The 19,166-nt window shown below is 45.6% G+C and overlaps 1 protein-coding gene across 1 annotated transcript in view; it reads right to left on the bottom strand.

Annotated features, from left to right (window-relative positions):
- The window catches only part of ENPP6 (ectonucleotide pyrophosphatase/phosphodiesterase 6), a 146,506-nt gene extending 140,374 nt beyond the window's left edge, over nt 1–6,132 (bottom strand). Inside the window, exon 1 of the mRNA XM_047857336.1 lies at nt 6,066–6,132. The gene's annotated coding sequence lies outside the window, so the exon portion shown is untranslated. The remainder of the gene's footprint in view (nt 1–6,065) is intronic.
- Nucleotides 6,133–19,166: the final 13,034 nt, after the last annotated feature.

The raw sequence follows: 19,166 nt of genomic DNA on the forward strand, positions 1-19,166 counted from the left end.
GCACACAGGTGCTACTCTTCGAGATAACGAGTTCTTGGTGATTCCACTGCCCATCCCATGCCTCTTTTAGTCTAGGTCCATTCAGAAGTAGGAACTGAGAAAACACCAAACCGTGCAGAAAGGAGGAGGAACCGAGGGTAGCTCATCACACTGGAGGAAAAACAGTCCCCACAAGTAAAGTTCACTAAGTAATAGAAGAGTGGGAAAGAAACCTGTTTAGCAGGATAGAGGCACCTAAGTTTTCCAGGCACTTCTTGGATTCCAAATACAGTATCAGAGAACCAATCAGCTAGAAGGAGCTGGAGATGTGGTAAAACAGAACTTCTCCGGGTGAACATCGGCCGGGAACTGGGAACAGGAACTTGTGATGTCCCTCTGGCCAGCGCTCAGAGATTGAGACTGCACACAAGCAGATGTGACCACACAATCAGCTTGCTCTCTCTTAACAGACACCAACTGTATACAGATGCCACCACGTTCAAGGATGAGTAAATACGGGGGATAGGAACCCTACAACGGGGAGCTAATTGTAAAAAGCTACACAAAATAGGAAAGGGAATTCATCTTGATGATCCAGTAGAATAATAGCCCTAAAAATAATAAGAAAGCTACAGCAGAATCCACAAGATTCAACGAACTGGCATCCTCTATAGGACATAAAAAGATATTACCTCTATTTAGCAAAAGCAAAAAAAACCCCACAAAAACCATAAAGAATAAGTGGAGATGAAAATGGAGTGATACGAGATAAACTAATACTTTCCACAGATAATTATGAACCCAACGTAAGCTGAGCACTGTGTTACGAGTGGAGAGCCCAGAGATAGGAGAAACAGATGTAAGCCGCTTTTGCCACAACTTCTACTTTGATGAGATTCACAGACAATAAAATAATAAACAAATAATTTAACATGTGATAACTGCTATGCAGAAAACCAAAAGGGCGCTGATTTAGGGAATAACGGGGGCACCTACTTAGATAAAGGCATCAGGGAAGGCTCCTGGAACGGGGTGGTATTTACTCTGAGCCAGCTTTGAGAAGAGCAAGTAAAGAACATTACTGGCAGAGAAAGCAGAAAGCAGCTTGCTGTAAGGTGAAAAAAGGATTCTGCCTGCTTGAGGAACCTAAAAAAGAGCAGTGTGCGTGGTGAACAGTACAAGATCAATTTGGAAACACAAGCACCGGTCAGTCACATAGGACCTTTACTGCCAGGAAAAGCATTTTGGATTTTAAATATGAAACAAAGTTACTGAGTGTCAATATATATGGATATGTATGTGTGTGTGTGTGTGTGTGTGTGTATTTATGTGTATTTATCTGCGTACATACATATATATATATATACATATATATTTAAATACATCTATTAATTACTACTGCATAGAGAATGGACTAGAGACCACAGAGGAAGCAAAAAATAGAGGGTCTCAACTCAGGGAAGAGATAACAGTGCCTGGAACTGAAGTAACGATGGACAGTAGGAGGGAGACGAATGGGCAGTTTAAAGAGGCAGAGGGCAGGGGCGCCTGGGTAGCTCAGTCGGTTAAAAGTCTGATTTCGGCTCAGATCATGATCTCACAGTTAGTGAGTTCAAGCCCCATGTCGGGCTCTGTGCTGACAGCTCAGAGCCTGGAGCCTGCTTCCAATTCTGTGTCTCCCTCTCTCTCTGACCCTCTCTCCCACTTGTGCTCTCTCTCTCTCTCTCTCAAAAATAAACATTAAAAGAAAATTAAAAAAAAAAAAAGAGGCAGAGGGCAAACTCCCGAGATGCAGAGGAAAAGGGAGCAGCAGAGATCAAAAAGATAAGAAAGATGACTGAGAATACAAAACTCTTTTCTGGATGACTGGTATTTCTAAAGAAGAAACCACAGCAATCGAATGAAAATGATGAAGATAAAGGGATATTTTCCTGAAACAAACAATACCCAAGTCTAAAAATGTAAAAATTCATCCTTTTCCAAGGAAAATTAAGAGTACAGCTGCTGGACATTTCCTTGAGAAATGCCTGAATTTACAAAATAAATAATCAGATTTGTTCAAAGTTATCTGTAGAGAAAAATGTGAAATCAGTGTGGCTTTGGACTTTTGTTCCATAACAGGAATTCCCAGAAGGCCATAGAACAACATCATAGCAAGTTCAACTCAAGAATTCTACAACAAGCTAATATTGCTACTCATAAGAGAAAAGGACAAAAAGGTATTGTGACATCTGCAAGGGCTAACAAAATGGTACCCATAGAAAAATTACTCATCCCCCTGTCTAAAAAGGGATAACTCAAAAATGGAGAAGTTATGCTACGGAAGGAATAGGAACATTTTAAATTCAATCATAGAAATAAGTCTGAAAGGATGTGTTAAATATATTTTCTTTTTTTAATTTTTAAATTTTATTTGAGAGAGAGAGAGAGAGAGAGAGAGAGAGAGAGAGAGAGAGAATCTTAAGCAGGCTCCATGCTCAGCACAGACCCCAGGATCCTGAGATCATGACCTGAGCTGAAACCAAGAGTCACTCAATTGAGCCACCCAGGCACTCCAAATATACTTTCAAAATCGAGAGCAAATGAGTATGTACGTTAGACTTCAAAGAAAAGTTATACAATGAAAAAAATATACTGCTAATAAAAATGGTATCTAAAATCCCACTTATTGACAAGAATCAGGAAACGTGAGTGACATTTTTGACAGTAAGTGAAAATACTCTGACTTGTTTTGGTGCATAATTGCACAATTGTTTTGAAGAAAATGAATAGGGTGATGGTTTAGACACGGGGCAGGGGAGAGACCTACTTAGATGAAATAGCCAGGGAAGATCTAAGAACTACAAGTTCCTTCTCTTCTGGAGCACAGGTGCTCTGAGAGGACAGAACATTTATATGTTGGCCTCACAGTATTTAATTAGGTACAGAATTGACCCGGTTGGAAAGATATCACACAACCAGAACTCACAGCCAATACAGAAATGAAAATTAAAAGCACTTTATTCCTTAATCAGCTAAACAGAGCAGACAGCTTCTCCCTCATCTTATAATTGAAATAGGGTGATGCTTTAGTGAATATGGACAGAACTGTTAGCATATCATTCAAGTTAAATGGGTTTAACTTTATTCTGTATCTTGTCATTATAAAATTGAACTGAGTATCTGCTTATAAAGAAGGGCAAAGAGCTTTTCTGGAATACTGAAAAGTTCGTGTTCACAGTTTCAAGGGCAATTGGCTTAGAACCATCACACCATGAGTATTTTTTATAGGAAACTACATTGGTTTAAATTTTGGTTGTAGAACATTGCTTGTTCTCTTAAAATTGTAAACAGTGGGGAATTCAATACCCACTTAGATCAGAAGCGGGCAAACTTTCCCTGAAAAGGGCCGGATAGTAATTATTTTTGGCTAAGCAGCCATATAAAATACATAGATGAATGGGTGCATCTGGCCAATAAAACTTTGCCTTAAAACTGGGGAGCAGGCTGGATTTGGCCAGGGGCCATAGTTTGCCCACCAATGATTTAGATGATTCTACCAAACCAGTCTTCTCAGTTCGTGGAACTTATTTCTCTAATGATCATGCTCCCTGGCCTGCCTCAGCCACTTTCATGATCATACCCTGAGGCACAACCACACCATTTCTAATAACTGACACTCCTCCATAACCTCAGTCTGTCTGGCCCACTCATGGACCACCACTCTGATCTTTCCTCCCTACTCCCTCTAGAACCCAGACTCATAATCCCTTGACCCCATCAGGTCCTTCAACCCACTGGTCCTGCCCTCTGTATACCGTCCTTCATACCCGGCTGTCCCTCTGCCCTCCCCGCGACAGACTTCAATCCCATGGGAAACCATCACCGTCCCTCCTTTGCATAAACTTTCGGCTCCCTCCACCTTCTTTTGCTCTGTCACTCACTTGGCGAAAATACAACCCTATTTAAATCCAACTCTCCACATACTGTGGAGCTCAATGTGCCTGGAGGAAATCCCAAAGCCACACTGACTGGCCCTTTTAATTCATGACCATAAATCTCAAGTGAGTATTCTCTGTGCCATTTTCCTAATGCGGCCAGTCTCCCACTCTGACTTCACACCTCCTCCGCCACCATCACGAGCCCGTGACAAGGCTTATCATTTCACTGCATGACTAGAAGCTAGAAGAATAAAACCTCTACAAAGACATGCCAGCCAGCCGGGCCTTCCCTCTTCACATTCCTGTCTTCTTCACTCGTGTGCATTCTAGACCCCATGACCTCTTATCTACTTAAGGACCCCAGTCCAGCAATGCCCCCTTCTGTCTCCAAGGTCTCTACGGAATCACTACTAGGAGTATTCAAACAGCTGCTATGTCTCCTATCATCTAGCTATCAGTCATTCTGGGTGGGGTTGGGGGTGAGAGTGGCTGGCAGGGCAGAAGTCCCTGCTCTGAATAGGAAGGGCAAATCGGGCAGAGCCAAGCTGTCCTCATCCAACAGACAGAACCAGGGCAAAGGAAGATGGAAACCACAGCGTAGCCCCAAGACTGCCCCATTCCCATCCCTCTAACTTTCCAGGCAGGTTCTGAAAGAAAAAGAAGTCCAGTTGGTGCCAGCTAAATTCACTTGAAAAGGCAAAGAGCTTAGTCTAGTTTCCAACGGCCTGGGGACTGTGACCTGAGCCCAACTCAGCCTGGGAAGAGAATTTAGATGCTTGTCAGAGAGGCATATGCTTACTCACTTCTAAGCTCCTGAATTTTATGGCTCTTTTTCTTCTCGTTCTGTGGAACAATCTTTAGGAAAAAATTCCTAATGGTCTTGATCGAAATCAGAGAAAAAGGATGCTTTTCTTTTCCAACAGTTGCACCAGAACAGCTCAGGTGCTGCAAATGCTGTGAGGCCAGGCGTGATGGCTGCTGGATCTGGGAGGACGTGCGGCACACCCAGGGGGGGACAGGGGAGGCGGCAGGGAAGGGTAGCAGCTTGGGTTGAGCTCCTTCTCACTGGCTTGGCTCTCCCATGCTGGAAGGAGGGAGGGCCTTTCCAGTCCCAACAGAATTCCAGAAGTCAGTTTACACGTTGGGAGAGAGGAGATGGGAGCCCATCTGGTGCTCTGTGCATGGCATGGGGAATCCTGTGAAGTCAGGTGGGTACAGCTGACTCCTGGAAAAATGGCACAGTGGGTAAATCAACCATTGTCACATGTAGCCATGCCCTGCTCAGGACCTTTGGGCATCTAATCCCCACTAGTTCAAGGCTTCGGGCCAACTTGGGCATCTTATTGTGGTATCTCACCGATGCCTGTCCTAGCAATGCCCATGTTTCAGATTCTCCCAGACCTTCAGCCTCCTTCCACCTCTGGATTCCCTGCTTCCTAAGTACATAGAGCCTACTTGCCAGCTGTGCAGCAGTATTCTGATACAGTCACCACAGAGTCCAAAGAAGTCCTTACTGCTCTTTGTGTAAGATAGCTGGATTTTCGGTAGATATACCCAAGAGAAAACTGAGGAGCAAACTGAAGGCTGAGAATTTCTGGGTCATTTCCTCAGCACTGGATAGTCACTAGTGGGTTTCAGTCAACCCACGCAGAGGCTCTGCGACTGCCACATATAAACGTCACAAAAATAAGAGATGCACTTTCAACATCACCTACGGCCCTTCCAGACCGGTAACCATGGCAACACCAGCGGCACCCTGAAGAGGTGTGGAGGATTCCTCCAGGCCCTGACATGGGTTCCTTCATCTGTCTCCCCCTTCCGCTGTTCTACTCCTTTTTATTTTCCTCTTCGCCCCGTTGATTCTTTCCTGACCCTCATATTCTGGAATTATTTCTGCCAAACAGGTGCATGCCAGAATGTCAGCCCCCTGAGGGCAGGCAGGGTTTTTTTCTGCTTTGTTCCCTGCTGTGCCTGCTGTATCTAGGACTGTGCCAGGCACACAGTGGGTGTCCTCTTTGGTGCACGAATGAACGAACGCACTAGGAAGCTAAGAGCGTTGTCGTCATCGCATTTTTATAACCCACCAGGGTGACAGGCCGAAGCCCCCTGCTTTCTGGATGCCTCACAGGGATATCAACAATGAGTAACGATTTTCTAGAATCTCACCCTTCCTCCAACAACATGTCTCCACCGAGATGAAAACTTCCTTTGCGAATCTCTATTTTCGAGGACGACCCACTTCTGAGCCACGGCCAGCTAAGCCCAGAGGCAAGCTCGGCGACCTGGGAGCCCACGCGGCCTCGGGCGTGGGTTTCCGGACAGAATCTGCACACGGGCCTGGGAACACTACGGGACTACACGGCTTCTTCCCCCTGGCTCCACGCTTATTCCACGTGCTGAAACCGCTCAGCCGAGACCTACGTCCCGCCCTCTCTAGTGAAAGTCGTCAGGCGTGGCTGTCGTAAAATATGGCTACTGCAAAGGGTGGATGCTGTAAAGCGCGGCTGTCGTACTATTCCCGGAGGCGTCCCCTTCCTCTCCATCGCAGGGTGGATTTGTTCTGCAAATGTGTCCGGAGCCGCTACCGTGTAGGCGCTTCTGCGGCCCCGAGATGCACACGCCGAAGGGGCGCCGGGTCCAGTGATGGTACCCGAGCAGACACTCCACGAAGCACTTAACCGTGCGTTTGCTCATCGGATCCTCCGAAGAACCCTCGGGGTCACATACTGTGGTTAGCCCCTTTCGCAGATCCGGGGACTGAGGTTTAGCTAAATCAAATGACTCGCCCACACCACACGTTATTGAATGGAGGACCCAGGACGTGAACCCGCAGTCTGCCTGGCAAGAAAATGTGTTCTTTTCTGCAGACAACTCCAGGTGAGGGTGACAAGAGTTAGGCACAGTGCTTCGGCTTTGCGCTCCGCGAACAGTCTTCACCACAGGCTTACTTCGGGAAAGACATGTCTCAGTTGTGCACACCTTGCACATCGAAACAGCTGGGTGAAAATGTGTTTTGCTCATGCACCCTTTGTTTTAAATATGTAGGGAACTATAGCACAAATGAGTGTTTGTGAGCGGTCTTGGAAATGCAAATATAATGTATTTTTGTTTCTGAGTTACAACCCACTTACAAGGGGCATTTTGGTCTTTAGCCTGTTTATTCAATCAGGCACTTTTCTGAACTTTTTTTCTAAAAGAGAAGGAAAGGAATGAGCATTATTGAATGTTCATTAGATGCTGCCCACTTTACAGAATGGCTCCATCTAATCCAGCAGCCCAAAGGGAGAGAGGCCCTTCCCTCATTTTAGAAGTGAGGGAACGGAAGCTTGACCGCGGATGGCAGAATCGGGATTCCGACCCAGTTCCAGGGCCAAAGCTGCGCTGTTTCCGTGGCCCCTCTGAGTTGGCCAGGGTCCTCCGCATGTGGCGCGTCCGGGGATGAGCTGAAAGTGGGCGGTCACTCCCCCAAATGCTCCCGCGGGGAGGAGATATCACGTGCTCAGTGCCCAGCACAGCACAACCCTAAATATCAGCTGTATGTGTTGAGTGAGGCCGCCCCCCAGAATCAAAAGGAATGCTGCTTTAAAAACCACTGTTGAAGGGGCGCCTGGGTGGCGCAGTCGGTTAAGCGTCCGACTTCAGCCAGGTCACGATCTCGCGCTCTGTGAGTTCAAGCCCCGCGTCAGGCTCTGGGCTGATGGCTCAGAGCCTGGAGCCTGTTTCCGATTCTGTGTCTCCCTCTGTCTCTGCCCCTCCCCCGTTCATGCTCTGTCTCTCTCTATCCCAAAAATAAATAAACGTTGAAAAAAAAAAAAATTAAAAAAAAAAAAAAAAAAAAACAAACCACTGTTGAAGATATTCAACATGAAAGGGAACCACCACAAGCCAGTGACAGACAACTTGGCCAAACTAGCCAGGCTCCCCCGAGCCCACTTCTCAACTAGGCCTCAACCTTGGCCTATGAAGACCTGAACAAAACACCAAAATAGTTTCTAACGGCTCAAGGCCACATCCCTAGGATGAGCCTAAGCCCCCGCTTAAAGTGCTTGTCTGAGAAAGCTCAAGGCCACCAAAAGAATTTACTGTTTCCCCAGCCAACACTTGAAGGTGGGCCTCTTGTTCCCCCTTCTCTGTGGAAGGGTAGGAGCCCAACTTTGATAAATTCCAGTTGACAAACCCAGATGGGCTTCACATGCACCAACCCCCACGTCTCACTTTTTGTTATTTTTCACTTCCCTGCCTCTGTTGAACCCCGCTCAGCCCCCTCCGTGTTGCCTCCTTCCTTTAAAATGCTCGGCTATTTCTGTACCAAAGTTGAGTTCAGTCCACACTGGGCTTTTCCCTATGACAATGGTGTACTACCGATTAAAATCTGTATTTACCACTTTATTTTTTTTTTTCAACGTTTATTTATTTTTTGGGGGACAGAGAGAGACAGAGCATGAACGGGGGAGGGGCAGAGAGAGAGGGAGACACAGAATCGGAAACAGGCTCCAGGCTCTGACAGCCCAGAGCCTGACACGGGGCTTGAACTCACGGACCACGAGATCGTGACCTGGCTGAAGTCGGACGCTTAACCGACTGCGCCACCCAGGCGCCCCAGTCTTTACCACTTTAGTGTCCAGCTCTGTTCACCTTTGACACTAGTCAGTTGTGGCAAACAGAGCTGCGCCCCCCCCCCCAGTGATTGTCACTGTTAATACTCCCCTGCCCCCCACCCTAGCTGCTGTCCCCCCCCCCCCGTCTCAGCCCCAACACTAGTCTCAGCAGTCACTCCCCCTTGCCCCCCACTTGCCCCCTTCCTCTGCCCTTCCTCCTGGGTTTATACTTCACATTTCCAGGACAAAAAATAACAGCTGTCTAGAGTTGGGCTGTGGCAGGAAATAAAAAAGTGTTTGGGCCAGATGGGTGTTCAGGCTACTGAAATAGTGCACCCAAGCCCTACGCTTTCACATCTGACATAGAAGTTTATTAAGGGGATTGGGAGAAAGCACACTTCTTAGAGCCCAAGAATTGGGTGCTGCCGGGAAAGGAGACATTGCTGGGAACCAGGGCCACCATGCTTTGGTGCTGTTGGAGCAGCCTCTGTGGGGGTCAGCACCCACCCCTGGGGAAGAAGCAGACTCTGGTGGGGAAGGAAGCCACGCTCCTGGGCTCTTGGCCACCTTGCAGGGGAGGAATTGTTCAGGGCTGGCTTCTTTGCTCAGTCTTAGCTGCCCGCTCTCCAAAACCACTTCATGTATCTATGAATGGGGTGTCAACGGGGAGTTTCCATGGGAGTTGGGTGATTTCCAGATGGCTCGGGGTTTCCTCCCAAGCTGTGCACAAGACCCAGTGTATCGAATGCTTTTAAGTTTTCAGAAGAAGAGTCAGGTGTCTCAGATTTTGTTGTCTTTAGTTTGTGACGAGTGTTGAGAACATATCCCAACATGTGAGCCAGGCTCTTCTTTATGAATTTGGGCCAGTACTTTGACTCTCTAGACTAAAGAAGGATGTTCATCTGTAATGTGAGTTTTTTGGAGTTAGGACATCTAAAGTGTCTTTAAACTTTAAAATAATATCTGAACGATTTACGTTATTTATGTGTTCCTGGCACGATGCTGGGCAAACAATGGTGGCATAAGAAGTTGAATTATGGAACGAGGATATGTGAGTCCTGGAGTATTCCAGAAGAAGTAGGGAGAATTGGACTCCAAAAGCAGTGAGGGAAAAGTCATCACCCATCTCAGCAAAACTTTATTAAGTTACAGTAATCCCAGAAGCTGCTTTGTCAAATTTTTTCATCTTTTTCTCTCCCTTCCCACACTTGTGAGCTCTTCTTTCCCACCCAAGAGAACCTCTCTTTGCCTTAGCACTAAGCTTTTTCATTTCCACAGCCCTACACATTAGTACTAAAAGGGAGGAAGAAGAGGGGAAGGTCTTCCTGTACTTGTCTCTGTCATATATGAATCTCTCTTTTAATATTTTATTTTTGAGACAGAGACAGAGAGAGAGAGACAGAGAGAGAGAATTTGAGTGGGGGCAAGGTGGGGGGGGGGAGGTGGGCAGAGAGAGAGGGATACAGAGGCTCTGAAGCAGGCTCTGCACTGACAGCAGAGAGCCCAATGCAGGTGGACTTGAACTCATGAACTGTGAGATCATGACCTGAGCCGGAAGTCGGACACTTAACTAACTGAGCCACCAAGGCACCCCTGTCCTATGTGAATCTAACTGTACCTATAATGACATCTTCTCAAGAGATGCTATTTTACTTAAGGAGGAATGTAAATCTGTGACCTTTCATCACAGAAATGCATTAATTTCTCAAGGGATTTTAGATCAGTGCATTGGATAGATGCACATTAGATAATGTGCATTGGAAATCCTCTGTAGATCCTGTTAAAATCCAGATTCTAATTCAGTAGTTCTGGGGTGGGGCCCAGGATTCTGCATTTCTAATTAGCTCCCAGATGATGGCCAAAGTTCCTGATCCTTAGACCTCACTTTGAGTGGCAGGGTTTAGATAACCTCATTTTTTTTCCTGTAATACCCCTGGAAATGCTGCAGTGAAATTATTAATATTATTTTTATTGTTGCATTGACTTTTGAACTCACACTTCTTGGCTTTTGAACTCATGGTCCTGAGCTCTTGGCAGCTGAACATGTTGCTTCTCACATCCATTAAATATTTTAAATATGTATATGAAATTACATATTAAAATTTTCTTCCCAGAAATTAATTTAAACTCTGTTTCTGAAACCATACAGGCAGTGGCCAGGAAAAAGTCAGCAAAAAAAGGCCATCACTTGGGGCGCCTGGGTGGCTCAGTCAGTTAAGGGTCCGACTTCTGTTCAGGTCATGATCTCGTGGTTCGTGGGTTCGAGCCCCACGTCGGGCTCTGGGCTGACAGCTCAGAGCCTGGAGCCTGCTTCAGATTCTGTGTCTCCCTCTCTCTCTGCCCGTCCCCTGCTCATGCTCTGTCTCTCTAAAATAATAAACATTTAAAAAAAGAAAAAAGGCCGTCACTGTGTCCCCCAGAGCCCAGCTGTGGCTCCTGTGGACAGCTGCACAGTTTGAGGCATGCTTTGATTGTTCATACAATATGTCTCTCCAACAGAGAACTGATTGCATATCCATGAGAATATTTATTTCCCATGACAGCCCACTAAGTTGATAATAGCATTCCCATTTTACAGATGCAGAAAACTGAGACTCAGATTAAGTAACGTGCAGCAAGTTACATGTCTGCTGAACTGCGATTCAGACCTGGACCAAATCCTGTGCTTCTTCCACCCTCTGCCTAGCCCCTTGCCTTGCCGTTCCCTCCTTGAGTGTTCCAGGAGCACTGTCCAGAAGCTCTGGGAACAGGACTTGGTTCTCTTAAACCCTGGGAGAAAGAGAAGAATCCAGGGGAAATGAGACCTAAAGCTTGGCTAGTGGAAGAAGCAAGGTACAGGGAGGACACAAACAGGACAACTGATGGGAGAATGTTTATTTGGTGCCCAGCATTTATTGTACAGACTTTCTTCTGCTCTTGTTTCTATGAGGGATCATTCAAGGTACTTTCCAGCAACTGTTTTAGACTCTTGTTTTGATGAGCAGGAATGATAGTGGTTATGTGGGTGGTGGGAGCCCCCTTTCTCACTTTTCTTGCCTTCTTTCTCTGCCCTGAGACCAGGGGCAATGAGTCACCCAGAAAATAGTCAAAGAGTGTGGCAGGCCTGGACAATACCCAGGCTTGTGTTACCATTTCTGTATAATAACTACTCATGCCTCCTACCCTTTAGCGACATGGGTTGAGGGCTTTGGGGGGAAAAGCAGGTATCTTCCATAACCATGACATCTTTGCTCAACATTGACCATTAAATGAGAGTTTTGCTTGTGTCTGCAGTAAGGTAGTCCATCTGAAAGCAGATTTCTATTGGGAGAGCTATTTTTCTCAAGTTTTTAACAGGTCAAAAACCCAATTAGATGACTCAGATCATTTTTCCACACAGGTAGAGAAAAATCCCCCTGTCCTCTGATGACAGATAAGCTGGTTAGGCTGTAATTCTTAGACAGAAGGATGCTGTGACATGAACGAACTGGAAAGCCCAGAGCCTATCCCTTCTGGAACTGAGGGGCTGCAGGAGGAAAGGAAGGAGATAGATTAAGGAAGACAGACTCTGGGTCTTGGCTCGCCTCCTGTCTAAGGACCTGCTTGAGCAGGAAGAGAGGAGCATTAGAAACACCCAGATCACTGAAGGGAACCTGGAACCCCAAGATTGATAGTCCATTTCTCTGGAAGGGGAAGTTTCGGGTCCTCAGAGAACACCAGCCTTCAGTTCAACACCACATCCAAAATGGCACAGTAATGGCAAATGGGTGAAAGATAAACCCAAGGCAGGGCTTCTGGATGTCCTGGGCCTGCACGTGGCATACTGGAGTGCCAATAGTCCCAGGCGCTCCAAGAAGGGAACACGGCCATGCTGAGAAAGCCATCAGCTCTCCGGGATCTGGGATCACTCCAGCAAAGCCTTGGGGATTCTAGAGCTCAAGATCACAAAAAATGGCCAGGTCCCCAGACTCCCGTGGGGGCTGTAGCACCTCACCCCCAAAGGGCTGGATGAGAACAGCAGCCCCTCAGGGGGACCGAGGCAGAAAGCCGTCCAACCCAGTCACCTGTTGCTATAGTCTGGTGTGTAAATGGTGGACGCAAAATGAACCCAGCGGGCTGCTCTGCCATGAGGTTGTCCGAGCCGTAGGCCTCTTCCGTAACCAGGTGAACAACGTTGACAATTCACGCCTGTTGTCATGGCATAGTTATTAATAGTGCACACCTTCTCTCAAGCTGTAAATTGATTGACATGAATCATTGTAAAATAAACATTATAAAGTGCCTATAGTGATTCCATTTATTAGTGAGGAATATAAGTCACCTACAGGTATAAGGCATCTTTGTGCCTATGCATGTGCAGACAGCATGTGTAGGACACTGTTTGCAGTAGTTACCTGGGGACTGGGCGGAGACATGGAAAGCATTGCACTGTTCTCATATGCATGGCTGCTTGTACCAGGCATTTTTTTTTAATATTTATTTATTTATTTATTTTGAGAGAGAGAGAGAGAGAAAGCATGGGGTGGGGGGAGGGGCAGAGAGAGAGGAAGAGAGAGGATCCCAAACAGGCTGTGCATCGCCAGCACAGAGCCCAGTGCAGGGCTCAAACTCCCGAATGGTGAGATCATGACCTGAGCTGAAATCATAGTCAGGCGCTTAACCAACTGAGCCACCCAGGCATGCCCCCCCCCGCCCCCCGCCCCAGGCATGTGTTTGTAAAAATGAAAAAAAAAAAAAGTGTCTCATTTGAAGGATGAATTCTAATGGTCACTCTGTTCAGAATATAGGTATCATCTTGGAGAGAAGCCAGGGAGGGCAGTGGAAACTGAAAGCCTGAACATCTCTGCTAAAGGGACTGAGCATTTTTTAAAAAACGGGGACAGTTTATGTCATTGCAAAGAGACTGAGTTCCCCAGATCATTCTAAACATAGTCTAGTTTGTTTTTCCATGGTGGGTATGGGCTCATGAGGAAAATCAGATCAGCCAGAGAGAAGTAGAAACATTTGCTATGTCCGTCAGTAGTTTTGTGACCATGCTACTGTTGAATTCTGACTAGTAAGCCTGAAAGATTGGTTACTCATGTTTTGCAGTAGACAGAAATTATACTATTCTTCTGTGAGAGCATAACCTGCTTTATTTCTCATTTTAAGGCTTTTGCTCCTGGTCCACACCCAGGCCCGTGACCAATGCCAGGTTCCAAGTTAGGAGAGAGCAGCAGGTCACAGAGTACGGTCACAGTACCCTCAGCCTTCAGGAGGTCAGGTAAGGCTGGGCAGCTGCCACCGCCCCCCAACCCAGTCACTTCCAATCTGGAGACGCATCTCCATTGACCCCAATGACTGCATAAATGTTAGCATTTGCTATGTGTGCCATGATATGAAGAAGATTGGGAGGCACTCATGAGCACTATCTCACAGCAAATGAGATCTTGGCAAGTGTTGGGGTGTCAATAGAAGTATTATTACCCCCAAAACTAAGAACACTGTGATACAAGTTGCCTTACCTCGTGTAGACTCTCAAGGACATTTTCATGACTTCGCGACAGCAGTTAGACCTCAGAACCTTCCTCCTGCCCTATCACATGTGGCCCCAAAGCTGAACATAAAGGGAGACCCACGGTCTGTAGAAGTTGGCCATTGGGGAATCCCTCCAAGACCAAACTCTTCTCTGGTGCCCTGCATTCCTCACTGTAGGAGGAAGATGTACCTGTGATATGTCACTTAAACTTTATACTGGGGAGAGGGAAAGAAAAACTGACATTTACGGAGTTATGAAAAACCAAAAATGTATTGTTCATACATCTGTCTCCCATATATGCTACACAATAGACTAGTCTTTCAGTCTAATCCTTCAGCTACTCTATGATATGCCATATTTCATCAATTCTAAGACACATGTTTCTTCCCCATCATTTGACATCTCTGAAACTGAGAACACCTTAAAATCAACAGCATCTCACAATCATTGTCCACCAAGTAGCAGTCATGATACAGTTACCATCGCCTAAAAATGGTAGAACGTGAGAGTCAGCAGCAAAACTTGGAGTGACTTGGAGGAAAGTCCTAGAAATAATCTAATACACTTTCAACTGTAGGAATCTAATCACTGTGAAGAGGAGGCGGAGGAAGTGGTGAGTCAGACAGTTGTGTTCAGCAACATTTCCGAAGGAGGAAAGGAAAACTAGCCAAGGCTGCGTAACTGTAAAGCCAGCTTAAGAGTCAGACCAATGGTTTTGGTTCTTCAGTGGATTATTTTAAGAAATCGCTGCATCACTCATGTTTAATGTCGTGTAGGTCACTTCGTTGTCTAATGGGAAGCACTTTTGTTTGACTTGCTGTCTACTACTGGGTAAAAAAAGTTTGCGTTTTGTGGAGTTACATGTTAACTCATACGTTTTGTCTGGTAGAGATCCAAATGACCTTTGTCCGTTAGAAAAGATATCTCGAAAGTATATTTTATTGCCCTGTAGGACATTAACCAGCATTGTTTCTAACCTAGCCAGCTTATTCCAACATATTTTTTCTTTGTTTTTCCAGTTTCATTATTTTTAAAAATTTGAGTATAGTTGAGACACTCCAACATATTTTTCCAATGCTCATAAAGCCTTTGTTCCTCTAATTCTCCAAACCAGGTGTTAAGCTTTGACAGTTGTTTATTCTGTAGTTGCATGAGAATCTTGTTTTTGTTAACTTTTTGAAACGTGCACACATCAACAGCTAAATGGAAAAGTGATTCAAAAGAGTTAGGCTCTGAGGGTGCCTGGGTGGCTCAGTCGGTTAAGCATCCGACTTCGGCTTAGGTCATGATCTCGCAGTCCATGAGTTCGAGCCCCACGTCAGGCTCTATGCTGACAGTTCGGAGCCTGGAGCCGGCTTCACATTCTGTGTCTCCCACTTTCTCTCTGCCCTTCCCCTGCTCCTGCTCTGTCTCTGCTCTGTCTCTCTCTCAAAATGAGTAAACATTTAAAAAAAAAAATTAAAAAATAAAGATTCTTGATGTTGGCTCATGTCATGATCTCACAGTTGCATGAGTTCAAGTCCAGCATTGGGCTCTCCATTGACAGTGCGTGCAGAGCCTACTTGAGATTCTGTCTCTTTCCCTCTCACTCTGCCCCTACCCTGCTCACACACTGTCTCTGTCTCTCTCAAAAATAAACTTTCCAAAAAAAAAGAGGCTCTGAATGTAAAGAAGTTTTTGGAATGCCTTCACCAACTTGTTCTACATTTACTTTCTTTTTTAGGCTATGTAAAAGGTGATTAATATTCAAAATATAATTAAGGGACACGTGGATGGGTCAGTCGGTTAAGCATCTAACTTCGACTGAGGTCATGATCTCCCAGTCTATGAACTCGAGCCCCCATCAGGCTCTGTGTTGACAGCTCAGAGCCTGGCACCTGCTTCAGATTCCATGTCTCCCTCTCCCTCTGCCCTCCCCCACTTGTACTCTGTCTCTCTCTCTCTCTCTCTCTCTCTCAAAAACAAGTCCAAGAGAGGACTTTCAGTAAGCTTAAAATAAAAATTCTAAGTGGTAAGTAATCATGGTGTCATAATTTAGTTGATGGTGGTACACAAGGGAATGAAATAAATGTAAATCCAACTATAGCAGAAAAAGAAGTCATCTCCAATTTCATTGGGGGTTCAGAAGGAAAAATAACCAAATGTTTCAGTCCCAGAGGTGTGGACTACTAGACCAGACCGTTTGAAAGGACTTAACGGAATGGTGCCTCTAAATCACTCTCCCATGTGCCGTCAATGCCATAAGTTAGGATCAGGACTGTGGCCCCAATGGTCTGACAAGTAACCTTGGAGTATCAACATAGGAAGCAGAATGGACTTGGATTGGGTTGACACGATGGTTTCTTTACAGGGTAAGTGTTTTCTAACACCAAGAAAATTTGGATTAATATGTAAATCAAACTCATTATTCATACCATTGTATTGTGTTACAGGATAATCTGTTTGCTTGGAATTTAATGTACTGATCGCGTGAAAGATAATTTGCCCTATTGAAGGGTCTAACTATTGGGCCTTGTGATTCCAACTTAAAACGCGTTTTTGAAGAGGAATCAGACCTATAAACACAGAGAACAAAATGATGGTTGCCTGAGGGGTGGGCCGTTGAGCAAAATGGGTGGAGGGGAGAGGGAGACACTGGCTTCCAGCGTGGAATGAGTAAGTCACAGAGATGAAAAGTATAGCACAGGGAACACAGTCAGTGGTATGTACTAATGTTGTATGTGACAGATGGTAACTACACTTGTGAGCGCAGTGTAAGATCGAGAGTTGTAGAATCACTATGTTGTACCCCTGAAACTAATGAAACGGCGCGTGTCAACTATACTCACAAAGTTTTATTTAAATGAGTTTTGAGTTTTTTACACTTAATGATTTCTTTCAATGTTAATTTATTTTTGAGAGAGACAGCGCACGAGCGGGGGAGGGTAGAGAGAGAGGGGGAAACAGAATGCGAAGCAGGCTCCAGGCTCCGAACTGTCAGCACAGAGCCCGACATGGGGCTCAAACCCACAAGCCATGAAATCAGGACCTGAGCCGAAGTTGGACGCTTAACCGACTGAGCCACCCAGGTGCCCCTACACTTATGATTTAAAAAATAATGGCATAATTTTTTTCAGTTGGGAAAACAGTATTGGGTCATTTCAGCAACTTAAACTGCCTTATTTATAGGTTTGTTTTATCTGATTTAAAAAAGTTATCTAAAGTATTTGGGGAAACTTTTCATTCAGATATGGTCAAAAAGATACCCGACTATAATAAGTTTATAAAAGAAATTACAATGTTTGAAGAGGTCCCATGACAATCTCAATTAGCCCCCTTAAACATTTTAAGTGGATTTTTCTCATTTTATTTTTTAATATTCAGGTTTGTTCTTAAGTTTTTCAGTTGCTGATTGACAGACATTCCCAAAGAGTATCTATGACTGAGAATGTATTTTAATTCTAAATAAAAGAGTAAGTTTTGGAAGCTGAACTTAAAACCTAAGAACTAGCATAGTCTTTAAAGTTTGTAACTTCTGTAGGTCGAATATTGATTTTTAAAACCAAATCGTCTTTGAATAATCTTTTCTACAAACTAAAGGATCCCCCCCACACCCACACCCCCGAATTCACAGCGGTGCCCACGCTCACTTGGGAGTGGAACAGGCCTGGTGTGGAGCCAGAGGCTGGGCCAGCCCGGCACAACGCACCTTTCTGAACCTTCGTTGCTTTACAAGAAGCCACTTTTCAACAGATGACAGCTGTTCTGTTTAGGATCTGTTCTTCCCCTCACGGCACGTTTTTATTTCCCTTTCAGTCCTGAAATTTCAAACACTGGGTGTCAGTATTGCTCAAAAGCACAGACCTATTCTCTGAGAAAGGGTGTAGTTTAAATCCACTGACATCTCACCCAGGAAAGCTTCTAAATAGGTTTGCCAGCTTGAGCGCAGAAGACAACTGGTGCTCAGATCTCTGAAGCTGGCCGGCGGGCCCCACCAGCTCTTCCCCCTGACCCTGACCGTCTGCGGTTCTGCTGGGCGCGTCGGGAAACAGCGACTCTCCTACCCCATCTGCCCCTTCCCGTGCCAGGGACCCCTTGTCATAAAACAAATGAGGGACTCTGGATTGTTCGTCCCCTTCCCTAAGAGCAACTACAACGTGCAGGTGTGAAAGCAGGGGGACCAAAGGGATTTGAACACAAACAGAGTAGAGGAGAAATGAACAGTGAAACAAATGAGTTGACCTCGGGCTCACGGTTCCTGGAATCATTCCCAGGTGCCCGACTTTCACCTCCAGGATCAGAAATGCTTTTTCCTTGTTTCTCCCCCTCTTATTCTTCTGCTTCTCTGCCCCCCAAGCTCAGGTAGAGATTTCGATCTGTTTGGCTGATAACTTGTTTTAACTACAACCACCTAGGACCTAGGACCCAGATTATTTTCTCTCTGGGTTTTCAAATTAGACTCTTTATCCGGTTGTCTTATCTTAGTTCATGTCTTATTTTACTGTTCTTCCCACCCTCCACCTGGAGAAAGGGCATGAATTCACTCAGGTTCTAGTGCTGCCAGGGGGCAGGAAGTTACTTAGAAATAACAACGTTGTCACTTGTGAATATGGAACCCTCTAGTCATTTTCTTCTCTCTCTCTCTCTCCCTCTTTCTTCCTTCCCTCTGTTCCTTGTCCATAATGTAAAATCGAGCTATTCCATTAAAGGGTTTCTAACTCTCACTTAATTTTCTAACATTCATCTTGACTTTCAAGGGAGACTCACTACTTTATGTGGTATGCCATGTGCTTTCATGACTATGAGCCAGTTTCTGCATTAGCCAGAGAAAAAGGGACTTGCGGGTAGTAACTACCTAGTGTTGCCCCCAGAATGTGGCCTGGTGCTCTGTGCTCCTTACGGGAAATGAGATGAGCTAAGCCTGGAATACCTGTTCGCTATCCAGCAAATCAGGGGTGCCCCGTGCAGTTGGGGATCACACTGTAGTCTGCAAAGACCTTCTGGCAAGAGGAGGCCATTGCCCTTGTTCTGACAGAGTCCCTGCTGAAGCAACGACAGGGAAGAGACCAGACCGACCGTAGGCTGGACCGAACCAGCGAGGGATCAGAATCTCCGAGTAGAGCTGAGCCAGCTCCAGTGTGAGGTGAGACAGATCCGACCCTCAGCCTCTCCATTAGCACCCTGCTCACTTCT

The sequence above is a fragment of the Prionailurus viverrinus genome, chromosome B1 (assembly GCF_022837055.1).
Source record: "Prionailurus viverrinus isolate Anna chromosome B1, UM_Priviv_1.0, whole genome shotgun sequence".
Lineage (NCBI taxonomy): Eukaryota > Metazoa > Chordata > Mammalia > Carnivora > Felidae > Prionailurus > Prionailurus viverrinus.